The 17,569-nt window shown below is 42.7% G+C and overlaps 1 long non-coding RNA gene across 1 annotated transcript in view; it reads left to right on the top strand.

The window, feature by feature from the left end:
- The window catches only part of LOC137632583 (uncharacterized), a 58,086-nt gene that overhangs the window by 8,435 nt on the left and 32,082 nt on the right, over positions 1-17,569 (top strand). Inside the window, exon 2 of the long non-coding RNA XR_011042062.1 lies at positions 4,867-4,975. This is a non-coding gene — a long non-coding RNA (uncharacterized lncRNA). The remainder of the gene's footprint in view (positions 1-4,866; positions 4,976-17,569) is intronic.

The raw sequence follows: 17,569 nt of genomic DNA, 5'->3' as shown, positions 1-17,569 counted from the left end.
CATTCCTAAAGATATTCTCTCAACACCATTTGTAGATGATCTCTTTATATCAGTTGCTGAAGCTAGAATGGCAATGGTTGAGAGAAAATTAGAACTCTCAATTGACAAAATAATTCAATGGGCTGTTATGAATGGATTTAAGTTTTCGACAAGTAAAACCGTTGTTGTCCATTTCTGTCGAATTCGGGGAGTACTGTACATCCAGACCTTGATATGTACATCAAAGGTCAATGTATCCCATGCGAAAGTGAAGTTAGAATTTTGGGATTGATATTTGATTATAGGCTTACATTGGTTCCTGACTTGATAGCTTTAAAAGTAAAGTGTCTTAAGGCTCTAAATCTTTTAAAAGTTTTGTCCCATACATCATGGTTGGCAGACTGCAAAACTGTTTTTAAGCTAAACAAGTTCTTAATTTAAAAAAAAAAATTAATTATGGGTGTGAAATATACTCCTCAGCCACCCCAAGTCAATTAAAGATTTTAGATTCTATACATCATACTGTTATCAGATTGGCAACAGGAGCATTTAGAACTTCACCTATTCCTAGCCTCGTTGTTTGACGCTGGAGAATTACCGTTAGACCTTTACCGAAAGTCTTCTAATACTCGGTATTGGTTTAGGTTGCAAAGACTTCCTAATTCTTTAGCCTATCAGACTGCAAGCCTTTTAAAGCACACATCATACTTTGAGTTGCACCTAAAATCTCCTCAACCTTATGGTTTTCGGGTCAAGCAATTGATACATTCTTGATATAATTAGAAGTAAAAGTGCTTCCATTTAAGGTATCAACTCCTCCAGAGAAATGACCAGAGGTATCTTATTGTGAATATTTTATTGGAGTTAAAAAGAATATGACTGACTGACTTAGAAGCCAGGTCTCTTTTTATGGAACATGTTGTAGAACATACAGAATCGACTTTTATATATACTGATGGCTCCAAATCTGATGCTGGCGTTGGATTTGGAGTATATAGTAATGCTTTTAACTATAGAGGAGGCATTCCTCCAAAAGCTACCATATTTACTGCCGAACTGTATGGCATACTAACCGCTATTGAGAAAATAGCGTTGGAGAGAGGAGAGTACCGGTAATTTTACTATTTTTAGTGATGCAAGGAGTGTTCTTCAAGCTTTAGAAGATTTTAATTCTAGTAACCCTTTAGTTTTGAAGATTCTAGAATGGCTTATTATTATTGGACTGAGAGGTATAACAGTCTAGTTTTGTTGGGTTCCAGCAAATATAGGTGTGTTTGGGAATGAGAAGGCAGATTTACTGGCAAAGAATGCTGCATCTGAGTTGCTACCAACAAGCTTTCTCCATTCTCTGTTATGATTTCATACCTAGGCCCTACCATTAAGAAATTGTTTTATAATAATTGGCAACAGCATTGGGATACTGTAGTCTAGATGTAAGAAATAACAAATGTTACATCTCCTTGGAGGTATAACATGATGCCCTGAAAGTGGGAGACATCTCTTTGTTGTCTCCGCATTGGTCACTTTCGGTTGACACAAGTTTCTGATAACAGGGCATCATCAGCCATATTGCGTTGAATGTTTGGTACCCTTGACAGTGAGGCATTTTTCGATCAAATATCCCACTTATAGTACTGAAATAAATAGATATCTGTATGAGGCTTAAGGTGAGGATGGAGGGTTCATCCATGCCAAGATTCACGGACATGATGTGTTGTACCATACTAGTGGTATTTTTAAATTTGTTTCAGAAGCAGGTTTTCTGAAAGCTGTTTAACCGTTAAAAGGATGTTTTTGCTCTTATTGTTTTAAATTGAATAACCATTTATTTATTTCTTTATTTATTACAAATAATATTGGCATCAATGACTTTAGATGTCAGGAGGCCAGATAACTCCTAATCAATCAATCAATCACTTTCGAGGACGTGTTTCAACATCCTTGGAACAGGCTCAATGTTTACGCTTTTCCTCCATTTTACCTTCTGAGTAGGGTGATCAACAGAACCAGAGATATGCCTAATCTTCTAATGACCATAATAACTCATATATGGCCTCACCACTAGTGTTGCCCGGATCTTCTGCAGCTGCTCTCAACAGTCCCGAGAGAACTCTCACACCTTCTACATCTTCTGCAGCAGCCCCATGTCAGGATCTTTCACAGCGCACTAACTTTCCTGCTGCTTCATGCATGGAGGTTATCCAGCATTTCTTCTTTCAGAGGATTTTTGCAGGAAGCTGCTTTCCAGATGTCTGGATCCCTCTAAAAGTCCTTGACAACGGTCTATCAAGCTAAGTGGTCCATCTTCTGTAGTTAGCATGTAGGAGGAGTCTCTCTCCACTCCAGACCTCTTTTATAGTGATTGCAGACTTCATGTACTACCTCCAGAAGGAGATACTCTTCTCCTCTTCTGAGGTAAAAGACTATCACTCGGCCTTGAGCCAAGTCTTTAGACTTAACAGATTATACCTTTCTTCTTCGGAGGAAATCTCGTAGCTCATACGAAGCTCCAGTCGAGGTTAGCCCTCCTGCTTTGAATGTGGTCAAGGTTATAGCCTCGTTGAAGAAAGCTCACTTTAAAGCTTTGTGACATGCTTTGGATAGGGACCTGACCCTGTAGTGGCCTATTGGAAATGTACCTGCCTGGTGATTTGCTAGACTGGGCTTCTTGTAGTGTCTACAACCTCACCATTCTTGTGAGCTAAGGATGGGGGGGATTTGAGGAGCCTATAGGTCTACCTGCTGATTAGTCAGCAGCCATTACCTGGCCCTGCATCTTTTCAGATTTCAAGCTTTCGTGTTAACCAAGTACCTTACCCTTATTAACTCCTACTGTGTCCGGTTACGGCGTTGAGGTGCTACTTAAAGCGTACCAGGCCATTCAGGCCCCACCTGTGAAATTTGTTCATTAGCACAGGAAGAATAAAGAAGATTTCTAAAAATAATCATTTCGTTTTGGCTCAGAGGAGCAATCACCCATTCTTTGGAATCTTCCGTGGTTGTAAGATCAAGTGAAGGCTCATGACGTTACAGGCATTGCTGCCGCCTCAGCCTTCAAGAACTTCTGTGTGGTGCAGGACGTTAGGGCAAGTGTCTGGAGATGACAGACCACCTTCACTGCCCCTTACCTGGGGGATGTAACTCGGAGGTCTATGGATATCTTCACTCTGAGACCTATGGTTACTGCAAAGCAGGTGGTTTAGCTACCTCAGCTCCCTAATGAGACTACCATCTGTAAATCACGGGCTAAGGTTACCAGTAAGTATGGAATGAAAGGGGGAGTGACTGGCTTTCCATTTCTCATAATTTTTTCTCCCTCTCTTGGGGTACAGCCTTGGTGACCTTGGCAGCTGGATCATTGATGCAGTTGAGTGGCCTCTGAACTTATATTGCCAGTCTTCTATGATTAGATACTCGTATACTGTACTTTATAGGGACTTCCAAACTCACTGGCCTTTCAAACTGCCATTAAAGAGAATTTATTTCCCTACTACATATGTGGGTCATATGGATTCAGAGTAAAATATCTGCTGAATACCCTGAATCTTTCTAGGAGTCGGGTGCTACCTTTCAAGTCATCAGTTACCCCTCCGAGGAAAACTTCCTGAGATTGCCCTCTGTAACTATTTTACTGGCTCTAAAAGTAACAAGGTAAATGAAGAAATTCAATATTTACAGCAGGGCTGTATGATACTGTGGCTGCTATTGAGAAAATTGTAGTAATGAAAGAGGGTAATTTAAAAAAAAAAAAGTTGATTGCAGTCATTGATTATTTTTAAGCTAACCAACCTTTTGGCTTTAAAGATTTTAGAGTGGCTGTATGTTTGTAGCACTGTTGGCAAGGAAGTTTACTTTTGCTGTTTTCTAACTCAGTGTGCCAGGAAATGAGGAGACAGACAGACTAGCAAAAAGGCAGCAGATAAATTACTTGGAAGATATCCACTTTTGTGTTAGGACTATGCCTAATATCGAAAGAGCTCTTGGGGATATTTAGCGACATAATTGGAATTCTATGGATCAGAATAAATTGAAGGAGATTACAAGTGCTTTACCTCCATGGAAATATGATAATATACACAGAAGGTTGGAAACTGCCCTTTGTCAACTAAGAATTAAGTACACTCGTTTAACACAAGTTCTTGACGACTGGCAGGTGCCAACCCTTCTGTAATTATTGCTTAGTTCTCCTGACTATTAGGCATTTACTGAGTGAATGTTTCATTCTTGGGGTTCTCAGAGATGTTACATTTGATGCCAGTGGCAATTTTAAGTTCCTATTGGAAGCTGGGCTTCTTGATCATTGTCAAAGGTATATATACAATCTTAGACATTTGATAATTATTCATTTATTAACTTTTTTCTGAAGTAGCTACAGTACTTAAGTAATCAACATACTGCAAATACTTTGTGCAAAGATAATCTTGTTTATGAAATACTTAAAGCAAATTTTCTTGTCATTTGCAATGAAATTTATACTTTGTATAGACAGCTTGAAATTCAATACTAATATTAGATACAGACACTGTTCATTTCAAAAGAATATGAGGTTATTTACCATGTGTTACATCTCAATATTATCAGCAGAACTTTTTAGTATTTAAAAAGCTCCTAAGAAAATTGTCAGTTGCAGGAGATAGTTGTACTGTGATTATTTTAGGTTTGTTTTAAAACTAATAGCTGGAATCTTCTTATTAGAGGACTCAGGTTTGGTTTATTTTAAAACTAATAGCTGGAATCTTCTAATTAGAGGACTCAGGTTTGTATAGTTATGAAAAATACATATTTATGTTGAAATTTGTGATATATTTTTCAAATAAATCTTTTGACAAAATTTCATTTACAGTAATTGTTTTTATTAATGCAAAATTTTTTTTTTTCCCATTCCAGCACATAATTTGCTGCGAGAAATGAATTGGTAGACCTGCTAGGAAAGACGAGAGCAAACAAAGCATCCCACTATTCAAACAGCCTAATAGAGACTGCATTGGAAACTACAGTAAGTTTTATAAATTTATGTCAACTGTTTCACTTGAAATTGTTAAATCTCTAATAATATATGGAAAATTATGAAATGGATTGAGCCACTGGATTGCAACTCAGGTGAACATCCAGTGGAAATTGCTTTAGCAAGTTTTCTCATTTTCATATTAAATATGTTTCCTTTGAATGAGGCCTCTGAATTTAAGAATATAACTTACTGTAGCTGTCTCAAACTACCTTACAAGGTAAATAATACAGGTTGTTCCTGCATGAATACAAATACTCTTCCTTTAATAGCACGAACGGCATTAAAACTTAACTAGGGGGTTATAACTACCAAGAGTGTACTCCTGTTACCTCTCAAATGTCTTGCTATTAATTCTTTCTGTTTCTCACTTCAGAGTAAATGAAAAAGTACAATGATATGCAATTGTGTAAGGGTAAAGCCAGTAAGAAGATCCTTGATCATCAAGGGTAGTTCATTGATGGGAGAAGGTTTTTGCTTCAGCCAGAACTTCTGAAGCTTCCCCTGAGTTGACTCCTGCTACACCTGTATAGGTGCTGGATGGCATGGTACCTGCCAGTGTGGTCTCAGCTGATTTTGAAAAGGACCTTGAGGCCTCCTCTTTTATGGGCACGTTGTTGTTGGTCTTCAAGGCTGAAGTGGAAGAAGTGTGAGCTCTCGGCCTCGTCTGATTATTCACACGGGTCTTCATGTAAGAAGAATTCATCAAAGAAGTTCAGGATGATGGATCAACAGCAGTCACATGAGACTCTGACTGATCTCTCTCTGCATGCATGTGAGAGTGCAATACCAAGAACCAACCCAGCCAGGGAAAGTGTCCTGGTGTGTGATAAAGGAGCATAGGTTCCTGCCCCTCGTAACGAGAGAATACCTAGTCGAAGTCATCATACATACATACATACCTCTTCACGAAAGAATCTGCGTACAAAATTTTCATGCTGCAAAACGAGGTTCGAATATTTTTCTGACTCGTATTGCAAAAAATGATTCATGATAAGAGATAAAGAGATTTGCCACCCAGACTGAGAATAAGATAGTCAGTTATTAACAAATTTGAAGAAAATAGGTTGTTACTCAATAGAAAAAAAATATCTCTATAGTAGGGGTAACTATAACAGTACAGTACATATGGTACTGTATATTTTGTATGTGTACAGTAGTTTACAGTGTGTATTGTATTATTTTCAATTTATTATTGCATTATATTCTAATAACTACTTAATTTACAGGTATTAACAGTTAAGTTTAGGTATACTGAATAGTTCAAATGTATTTGGATGTACAGTACAGTATCATTGTGGTTATAATGTAGCTTTATTATAATATTTAATGTGATGTTTTTGTAGTGTTTGGAATGAATCAGATGATTTACATGTAAAATGTGACTCAACACAAAATTTTGGATGAAACGAAAACCACTCTTAAACAAATTAATTTTGTGTTGTGAGGCATTACTGTATATTTTTTTTTTTTTTTTTTTTTTTTTAATGGCGTGGATGTTTCTACATCCGTTATTGTTACTGGTGTGAATGTTTCTACATCTGTTATTGCTGCCTGCTTCAATGAATGGGAGAAGGTATCACGGTTGGGAGGTATTTGCATGCAAAGGTATATGTGAGAGTATTGGATGATCTCAGCCATACCGAAGATGGTTTGCGCCTTTTTGGCGGAACTATTCTCAAGGGTTGGGTCTTTGGAATCCAGGGGGATCCAATGCTTGGGGTAGAACTCTCGACTTCTGACCGGAGGCCCATCATTTCAGATATGGAGAGGATGATGCCATGATTTTTTTGTTTCAGTCCTAACAGGCGGGTTTAGCTTACATCTGTGCCTCTATATGCGCACCTGCCCTGGACTCTCCGGCCGCCCTTGTGGAACATATATGTTGGCGGTCGAGACTGATCCTCACGCCCTTTGTCCTTCCTGCAGAGGTTAACGGTGTGATAGTGTCAACAAGTGTAGTGAGTGTAGGGAGTGGTCTTCCTCCCTGTGAGAGAGGTTTTCACGACGGCGAAAGGAGAAGTCCAAGCGGGATATTTCTCCTTCGAAGGTTGCTTCGAAGGGAGAAAAATGCAAGGCCTCTACTTCCATCGCCCAACCCTCCTCCGAAGCTCCTACTCGTTCGGCCTCTTACGAGAGACAGTCGAGCAGGGCGTAGACCAAGTTATTTCTGACCATCCCCGGGTCTCGAGAGATGAGGTTGCTTCCCCTAGCGAAGCAGAACCACCTCTACCCCTGGGTGAGGCCTTGTCACTAACTTCCGTTTTTCAGATTTGGTCCTCCTTGGGGCTCACGGGTTCGCCCTCCAAAGAGGCCCTACTTCAGTTCATCCGCATGGGTGCTTCTGTTAAGCAATCATCGTCGCCGTCAGAGGTAGATCCCCTGACTCTTGTCGACGTTGTTGTGTCAGAGGTGTCTCATGCGGCATCGCCCATCTCCTCTGCCACTCCAAACTCTACAACTGTAGCCCCCGTTCCTGACCATCCTCCGAAGGGGAAACTAAGTTCATCATCGGTCTCTCCTGCTAGTGTTTCTCTCTCTCGGGGGAGTGCACTTACAGAGACTCCTTTTTGGAGGACTGCTGACGGCCAGCTTGCTGATCCAATGGCCCCCAGAGGGCGCATCCGTCGGAAGGCTTGCCTTCCTCTTCGCCTTAGAGGCCTCCCTTCACCAGCGATGAAGAGACGCCTCTTTGGTTCAACGTCATCACTGCAGTCCCCCCGCAGAGGAACCTCTAGACCTTCATTCATCCATCACTGCACCTGCAACCAGTCTTGTGACCTCGGTCCTGGACCTCTCTGCAGATCGTTCGTGATCTCCTTCGGTGGATGGTTGTCCTTTCAAAGGACACGTCGACCATCCATCCAACAGACCTGCCGACCTTCCATCGCTGTACCTGTCGCCTGTAGAGCCTAATGTAGCTCCTCCAAAGTACGCAATTGCGTGCTATCACTCTCGCCCTGCACACCATGCGCCTACAACGCTTCGGCGCACCTCAACCTGCTCGCCCTCACAGACGGCAGCAGCCTCACGTGCTTGCGCGCCATCACCTACCTGCACATCAGCGTTCTCCTGCGCGCCACGCACCCATGATCACCTGCGCGCCACGCACGTACGATCACCTGCGCACCCTGAGCACACACGCCCAGGGTCGCCCATGTGCCAGCACACCACAGCGCACTTGCGCTCTCCTGCGCTCCAGCGCTCTCCTACAGCTACACGCCAACGCCCACCTGTCAGCCAGTAGCCCTGGTTCAATGCCTTAATCAGAGCAGTAACTCAGGCTTTCAAGCCTGTCCTCTGATCACTCATCAGAGCGACTTATAGCTCTAGACCTAAGGCACGGAACCATGGCTTCCTCTACCCCTTTGAAGAGGAAAAGAGGAGTTTCTGACGCGGTCCTTTCCCCGAGAGCGAAGCTGACTCCATGCAGACCATCGAGGAAAATTCCTCCTGTTTCTCAGAGAGAGACTCCATCCCTGTCGGACGAAGATTTCCCATCACCTAGGGAACCACGCGAAGAGAGACTATCCCATCGCACCAATGGAGGAAATCTCTCTTCACGCCGAGAGTTCCCCGCAATTTGAGAACAGAAGGGACATGCCACACAGATTATCGATGTTGGAGTCTTACCTCCTTCCCCCAGAAGGACTCCAATACTCTGCCGAAGTCTTCCACTAGGGCTAGAATGGAGCCAGCCAACCAATAAGGGAATGTCTGTGACTCACCCCAAGAAGAGCCTTTGGGGGGCAGAAGGAGACTTCGCTGCAAGTCCTACAGCACGAAGAGACCAGCAAGAGCCAGAACATGCATTCTGGCAGGTTCTAACTCTGAGGGTTCTCATGGGTTTTCCGACCCAGAGATCCTCCCTCGAGAGGGCAAAGACCAGTGCAGCCCTGCCCTGGTCTTAAGGGGTGAAGAGTACCAGGGACAATATCTCCCCTGAGTTTGCCTTCTCCAACCGTGCCGGTACCACGAACAAGCTCCTCCCACCTCCTCGCGTACAGCAGAGGAGGTACTTTGAGATCCTGGAGGAACCCAGTTCAGCTCTTCCTCTTCACCACTCTCTGGAAGAGCTAACCAGGGGAATCCCTCTTGAGAGAGACTCCAACCGGCAGGTCTCGTTCTCGGCAACCGAGATCCTTAATCAGGAGAAGGTCACAAAGTATGCTATGTAAGCTACTTCGTGGCTGAACATCTGGTTAGGGACCTTAGGGATCCTGATACGATCCGAGGATTTTTCCAAGGAACGTACCAGGAAAGCTATGGAAACCTTCCCACTCTCAGGTACTCGCATGATCGAGTTTCTTGCCCACCAAGTCTCGAACTTGTGGGCAAATACCATCTTGAAACGTCAGGATGCAGTAGCTGAGAGGTTCCACCAGAAGGTCCCTAGCATCGAGATCATCAGGCAAAGACATTCCTCCATAAAGGGATCCCATCTGTTTGAGCCTAAGGATGTGGAACATGCTGCTGAGAGGTGAAGGAAGTCTCATTAAGACTCCCTCCTCCATAGGGCTTTAACATCTAAGCCCTATAAACCTCCAGCACCACAGCAGTCCCGTCCAACCAACACCACAACGACGACAAGAACAGCAGCGAAGACAATGGTGTCTAAGCCCTTTCTTGTCAAAGACAGGAAAGGCAAAAAGTCCTCCAGGGGAGGGAAAAATCCTAGAGGGAGCAGCCCAGGCCGCAAACTCTAGGATAGGCAGTCCCCCTGCATTTCCACCAGTGGGGGGATGCCTACAAAGTTGCGCAGACGGGTGGAAGCAACTCGTGGCCGATTCCTGGAGAATCTCCGTGATCAGTCTAGAATATCGCATCCAGTTCAAAACAGCTCTACCTCCCCTGACCAGGAATCCAGTGTCATTGAACTCCAGATCCCAGTCCATCCGTCTTCAAGGAAGTACTTAAGATTCAGGCTAGACAACAGAATACAGTATACCAGTTCAAGGTGCTGTGCTTCAGTCTTTCCACAGCACCACAAGTCTTCACCAGAGTATTTACCCTATTGTCATCTTGGGCACACAGGATTGGCATCCGTCTCCTCCGTTATCTGGACGACTGGTTAATCCTAGCTGACTTGGTGTCAACCCTTTTTCAACACCGAGACAAACTTCTGAGACTTTGCCAGGATCTGGGATCATGGTAAATCTCGAGAAGTCCTCTCTGCTTCCTACTCAGAGACTGGTATACTTAGGCATAATTATAGACATCATTCTGCACAAAGCCCTCCCATCAGACGACAGGATAACAAGGCTGAGAAAGGTCGCAAGACCTTTTCGCAGACGAGAAGAACTTCCAGCCCAGTCGTGGTTACGTCTCCTTGGTCACCTTTCATTGCTGGCCCGTCTAGTTCCCAATGGTCGCCTCAGGATGAGATCCCTCCAGTGGCGACTCAAGTCCCGGTGTAATCAAGCACACGACTCCCCGGACATCCAGATCCCCATGGGACCTGCGGAACTGACAGACCTTCATTGGTGGGTGACAGACGAGAATCTACGAAAGGGAGTGGACCTCCTCGTCCTCCCACCGGATTTGATGCTGTTCTCAGACGCTTCAAAAAAAGGGTGAAGGGCCCACGTGCTGCACCACACGACCTCAGGCCTCTGGTCGGAGTCAGAAAAGTACCTCCACATACATCTCCTAGAGATAAAGGCCGTCTTTCTGGCCCTTCAACAGTTTCAACAGTTCCTGGCAAGCTACTCAGTGGTGGTGATGAGCGACAACACCACAGTAGTGGCCTACATCAACAAACAAGGAGGTACTTTTTCGCAGCAACTATCCCATCTAGCAGTAGAGATACTGAGATGGGCCGAAATCCACTCGATACCACTATCGGCACGCTTCATTCTGGGCAAAAGGAATGTGCTAGCCGACAACCTGATCAGAGCATCTCAGATAGTGAGTACCAAGTGGTCTTTGGATCATCTAGTAGCCAACAAAGTCCTGACTTTGTGTGGTTCTCCGACTGTGGACCTCTTCGCAACGGCCCTGAACTTCAGGCTCCTGCTGTACTGTTCCCCAGACCCCAAGGCTCTCTGGCAAGATGCTTTCCGACAACGGTGGGACAACATCGACGTTTACGCCTTTCCCCCGTTCTGTCTGATGAGGAGTGTACTCAACAAGACCAGAACATCGGTCAATCTTTCAATGACCCTCATAGCTCCGCTATGGCATCACGCAGAATGGTTTCCATACCTTCTGCAACTCCTAACGGACCCTCCAAGAGAAATCCCTCCACGACACAATCTACTCAAACAACCACATGCCAACATCTTCCCCAAAGCCGTAGCTTCGCTACGACTTCACGCCTGGAGACTATCCAGCATCTCCTCTCTGAGAGAGGATTTTCGCAACAAGTTGCGATCAGGATATCTGGACACTTTCGAAAATCATCCGCAGCAGTCTACCAGGCAAAGTGGAAAGTCTTCGGTGGTTGGTGTCGTGGAAGGGTTATCTCTCCACTCGATACCACTATTCCAGCAATAGCGGAGTTCCTCGTGTATTTGCATGAAGAAATGCGCCTTTCAGTCTTGGCAGTGAAAGGCTATCACTCAGCCTTAAGCCTCGCCTTCAGGCTGAAAGCAATGGACATTTCTTCATCGCTAGAACTTTCTCTACTCATACGAAGCTATGAACTTACCTGCCCTCAGTCGGAAGTGAGACCTCCTCCATGGAACGTGGTTCGAGTTCTCAGGTCTCTTAAGAGACCTCCCTATGAACCATTATACCAGGCAACAGATCACCACCTGACTTGGAAGACGGTGTTCCTGCTAGCTTTGGCCTCGGCCAAGCGAGTAGGTGAACTTCATGGTCTCTCATACCACATCGCCTATTCAAGGGGATGGGGAGAGATAACTTTCAGCTTCGTCCCTGAATTTATTGCTAAGACTCAGAACCCTGGAGTAGCAGATCCTCGATTCGACTCCTTCCAGATTTCTAGTCTCTGTACTGTAACAGATGACCCAGATCATGTCTTACTATGCCCAGTAAGGAGTTTGAGGCTGTACCTCAAGAGAACAGCCGCAGCCCGTCCTCGTGTGCCTGCCCTATTCGTCAGCACAGGAAGGACCAAGAGGAGGGTCACCAAGACCACCATCTCAGCATGGATTCGCAGGGTCATTGACCATGCACTGAATCCAGACCCTCCTCTGTCATGTTGCCTCAGAGCTCATGATGTCAGGGGCATAGCTACATCCCTGGCCTTCAAAAGAAACTACTCAGTGACGCAGGTTCTTCAAGCTGGGGTGTGGAAACGTCAGCACATGTTGACATCCCACTACCTGCAAGACGTGACCAACAGGAGACTCGATACGTTTTCTATCGGTCCTGTGGTGGCTGCACAACAGCTGGTTTAAAACCTCAAGCTCCTTATTGGACAAGTAGCAGAAGGTTGAGGGGATTGTTACCCAGTTTTGGTCTGCATGAAGGAAAAGGTTTGACTGGCCCTTATTCTTTTCTTCTTTCCCCTCTCTTGGGGAAAGCAACATCCTGGGTTCTATGCATAGCTGACCTCAAACCATTGCAGGTAAACCATGCTCCCTTGTTTACCTAGTATTAAGATTAATACTGTTGCGTCCCCATACCCTGATGAGGTGGTTTTGGGAAAGTCCTAGTGCACAGTTTTTCCATCTAAAGAACTCTGAATAACTTTACCAGGACAAGTCACATTTCTACATACCTTCACACACAGCTTGAGTAGGTCGCGAACCTTGCGTAGCAAGGTTTTAGCGAGGCGCTAGGACTCCTTATTCCTTGAGTGCTAACACACTCAGATAGGAGCCCCGGGTAAAGCCAAAAAGCCAGATTGGCTGGGACGTCCACCCATCCTAATGGGTGAGTCACCCCTATTAAATAGCGTGGTTTGTATTCCAGTTACGGAACAAATGACAAATTCGTAGATAATTTGTATTTTTCCTAACAATACAAACCTTAGCTGTTTAACCAAACTTGCCCACCAGCCCTATCCCCCTTGAAGTCCTACTTCCAAGCAAAGTGAGCTCAATCACAGTTGTGTGAGGGGGAGCGGTAGCAAGCTACCCTCCCTACCCGCCGCTAACTAGTGGTGTGGGTAGTTAACCCTCGTTAAAAATTAATGGCTCGTCATTTCAGCTACGCCGAAAGTAATACCCCTATTAAATAGCTAAGGTTTGTATGATTAGGAAAAATACAAATTATTTACGAATTTGTCATGTTAATAAAAGAAATTCGAATGAAACTTCAAGATGATAAATTGGATTGGTTATCATTTAATAGTCAAGACGAAGCATTTAATGCAAGCCGTAACATTATGAATATTAAGTTGGTAATTTGAATATAAAGATTCACTGTGTGATGGGGTACTTGAATATCTGGATGTCTACAGACGGGCAAACTGTACCGATAGAGACGTAAAGATAGTTCTGCCATCCCAGAGAAAGCAGAAACCACCTATGTGGCTTGTTGCTCACTCTAAAGTAGGTACAGAAAATTACTTTAAGATCTTCAAATTTCTTAATAGGAAGGTAGGAACGGTCGCACCGGGAGATATATCTTGATTTGGGAAGAAAAGTTACTTGATAAATGCCAAGTCATACACGCAGTCTATTATATTGTCCAAATTAAAGACAGACAATGATGATATAAAATTGGATATCAAACCTCATCTATCCTCTTAAGGAGAGAATGCCTTGATGAAGTCATTGAGCTTGAGCACGGCATATCATTCACGTGCTGAAGCTTGGTGACAGGTAAGAAGGCTCTTGAACTTGGGGAAATTGTTCCACCAGTTTGAATCCAAATTTCTCTCTCTCATATCTTTTTCTTACTCTGAATATTACTTTGACTTTCTCCTAATTTTATAAACTTTCTTTCGTGTTGCTGTCCCAACCCTATGGGTAAAATTTCTCTTATTACATATATGTGTATATTTGTACATGTGGTTTTTTTAAATGTTGTGGATGTTTCTATATCCGTTATTGCCCCTGGCATGGAAGTTTCTACATCTGTTATTTCTGCCTACTTTGATGAATGGGAAGAAGTATCACGGTTGAGAGGTGTTTGCATTCAAAGCTATATGTGAGAGTATTGGATGATCTCAGTCATCCTGAAGATGGTTTGGACCTTTTTGGCGGAATTTTTCTCAAGAGTTGGGTCTTCGGAATCCAGGGGGATCAAATGCTTGGGGTAGGACTCTCGGCTTTAGGCCGGAAGCCCATCATTACAGATATGGGGAGGATGATTCCATAGATTCTTGTTCTCAGTCTTAACAGGCGGGTTCAGCTTACACCTGTGCCTCTATATCTCTTACTCTGAATATTACTTCAACCTTCTCCTAATTTTATAAACTTTCTTTCATGTTGCTGTCCCAACTCTATGAGTAAAATTTCCCTTATATATATGTGTATATTTGTACATATGTGTTTCATTTTTATTTAATGGCGTGAATGTTTCTACATCCGTTATTGCCCTGGCGTGGATGTTTCTACATCCGTTATTTCTGCCTGCTTTGAAGAATGGGAGGAGGTATTACGGTTGGGAGGTGTTTGCATTCAAAGCTATATGTGAGAGTTTTTGATGATTTCAGCCATCCCAAAAATGGTTTGGACCTTTTTAGCAGAACTATTCTCAAGGGTTGGGTCTTTGGAATCCAGGGGGATCCAATGCTTGGGGTAGGACTCTCAGATTTTGGCCTGAAGCCCATCATTACAGATATGGGAAGGATGATTCCATAGTTTCTTGTTATGTGTCCTGACAGGCGGGTTTAGCTTACACTTGTGCCTCTATCTGTTTTTGTGCTATTCTTCGTGTAGGGTATGGAGTTGACCATCTGGGAAGTATACTCTCATTGTGCCGATAGTGGAGAGTGCAAATTTTCTTTCCAACATGTGATGCCTTAATATTCTGTAGCAGGTGAATCAAACTATTTCAAATCAAACATAACCCTTTTTTTTTAATTTTTTTTTTATGGATTCTGCCGACAACGACCTTCCCTCCCCTGGATATGCTGACTCGTCCCTGGCACTGTTGACGACCTCTGGCAATTCATTTAAAGAAAATTTCTTTGTCGACTTAGGAACTGAAAAGGGCCATAATTTTTGTAACACAGGAAAATTGAAAATCCTGCATGTTACCCAAATTCCATTAGAAGCCAATTATGATGTGCTCCATAAGATATTTGAATGCTACGGGTTAATAAAAGAAATTAGAATGAAACTTCAAGACGATAAATGGGATTCTTGGTTATCATTTAATTATCATTATGAAGCATTCAATACAAGACGTAACATTATGAATATTAAAGTAGGTAATATGAATATTAAGGGTGCTCTGTTTGATGGGGTACCTAAATATCTGGATGTCTACAGACCAGCAGACTGGACTGAGAAAGACAGAGATAGTTATGCCATCCCAAAGGGAGGTACAGAAAATTATTTCAAGATCTGCAAATATCTTCAGAGAAAGGTAGGAACGATCACACTTGGCAATATATCTCGATTTGGTAAGAAATGTCACTTGATAAATGCCAAGTCATACTCACAGTCTGTACATTGTCCAATATAAAGAGACAATGATGATATAAGATTGGACATCAAACCCCATCTAAACTTTAGCTATGGAAGGGAGTGATTTTCAATAGAGACCTATATGAATTTTAATGTACCTTTCCACATTGACATAGAAAATAAAAAGATTAAAGTTTGACCTTTTAAACAGAAGCCACTGTAATTTTTTAATTGCTTTAAATTTGGGCATCCTCCCAAAGTTTGTAAGAATGATAAAATTTATAATACTGGCTCTAATCTTTACCATGGAGAATCTACTCTTGAGGCAAGGTGCTTGAACTGCAACTCTAATCATAAATTTACTGATAGGAGCTGCCAGTTATATAAGTTAGAAGAAGCTGCCCTCAATAAATCCATTATTGAACATGGAAGCGTAAGGCATGCCAAGAGATTATTTACTAAATCGACTACCTATGCGAAAACATTAAAAACAAGAGAAAAAGTTCCTATTGGAGTTATCTAACCCACCTATTACTGTAGGTAGTTCTTGAAAAAGAAATTCACCATCTACTGATAAACGCTGCATGATAAGACAAGAAAATCTCCTCCTAAAGATTTACAATTGTATATTAACAATAAGAGATTATCTCCTAAAGATTTACAATTGTGTATTAACAATGACATTGTCCACCACTATCCAACCTTTATTCCCCATTACAAAGGATAGTACTAACCTCTCCCAGGCTCTGTCCTTGCCTGATATAATGGAGATTCCATTTTAAACCAAGTTACCAGGTGGTCCTGTAGTGAGGAAGGTGCAAAAACATGGTAACTCACCTCTTATTAATCGAAAAAGAGAGATCTCCATCCCTCTCACCCCCTTCCGTTAGAAACATTAAAGTAATGACGTCAAATAAATATGTTTTGTCTGTTGATGTTTCTAATCAACCAAAAGAAAATTTAAATAGACCAGAAATTCAAGTTGAGGTCCACCATCCCCCTCAACAATTAGATCAAAAGGACAAAAAGAAAATCCCAAACACAAAACCCAATTTATCAAGACCCTCTTTACTAAAACCACCGGGATATAGTGTTAGATCAAAAATTGCTAATGGGAAGACTTCATCCAAAGGGTCTTCCAAAAATAAACCATAGTTTTTTTCCTTCATTTTGCAATGGAACTGTCAGGGCTCAAGGGCCAAATATGAAGAACCTTAACTCCTCATTCATGAGCATTCCCCCTTAATTATGTCTACAGGGGAGCAAACTTGATGATAATACTCATTGTCCTCACAAATATGTTAGATATAGGACACCATATGATCACCGTGTAAGGAGCCATGGCGGAAGTCTCGTATATTTTCGTCGGGATATTCCCCAAATATCTGTCCATTCGTACACCACTGCAGGCAGTGGTTGTACACATTAATATAGGGAGAAATTATACAATTTGCTCTCTCTACTTGCCTCCAAATGTTAACTTTTTGTATGATAATTTAGTAGAGGTGATTCAACAACTCCCTCAACCTTTTCATTTACATGGAGATTTGAAATGTAGACATCCTTTGTGGGGTGATGTTTTAGCAAACACCTGGGGCAATATTATGTAATCAATTGTGCAAAATGAGGATGTCGGACTTCTTACTACAGGAGAGCCCACGCACTTTCATGTTCAGACAGGTACTCTGTCATGCATTGACCTTTCAATTGCAAGCTCTAACTGCCTTCTCGTTTTCAATTGGAAGACATTAGATGATTGGCATACAAGTGATCATGCACCAATCATTATAAACACTAACAGTGGTCCACCTTTACAAAGATCGCCATGATGGAATCTTGACAAGGTGGACTTGGTTAAATTTTTGCGAGGTAAGTGAAATCAAGGGGAGTGCAGAGCAGTTTGAAAGTGTTGATGATGCCATAGACTTACTGAATGGAACTCTCCATACAGGAGTCAATTTAATTCCCAAAAGAACAAGGTTATTTAAACGACGACCAGTCCCCTGGTGCTGGTGATCTTCAGATCTAACTCTGCACGAAGCCACAAGAAGGTCTTTAACTCGATTGCGTAGATGGCGTACTGAGGAGAATTTAA

The sequence above is a fragment of the Palaemon carinicauda genome, chromosome 41 (genome assembly GCF_036898095.1).
Source record: "Palaemon carinicauda isolate YSFRI2023 chromosome 41, ASM3689809v2, whole genome shotgun sequence".
Classification (NCBI taxonomy): domain Eukaryota; kingdom Metazoa; phylum Arthropoda; class Malacostraca; order Decapoda; family Palaemonidae; genus Palaemon; species Palaemon carinicauda.
Note: the sequence above shows the minus strand (reverse complement) of the source record. Positions and strands in the feature narration are given on the sequence as shown.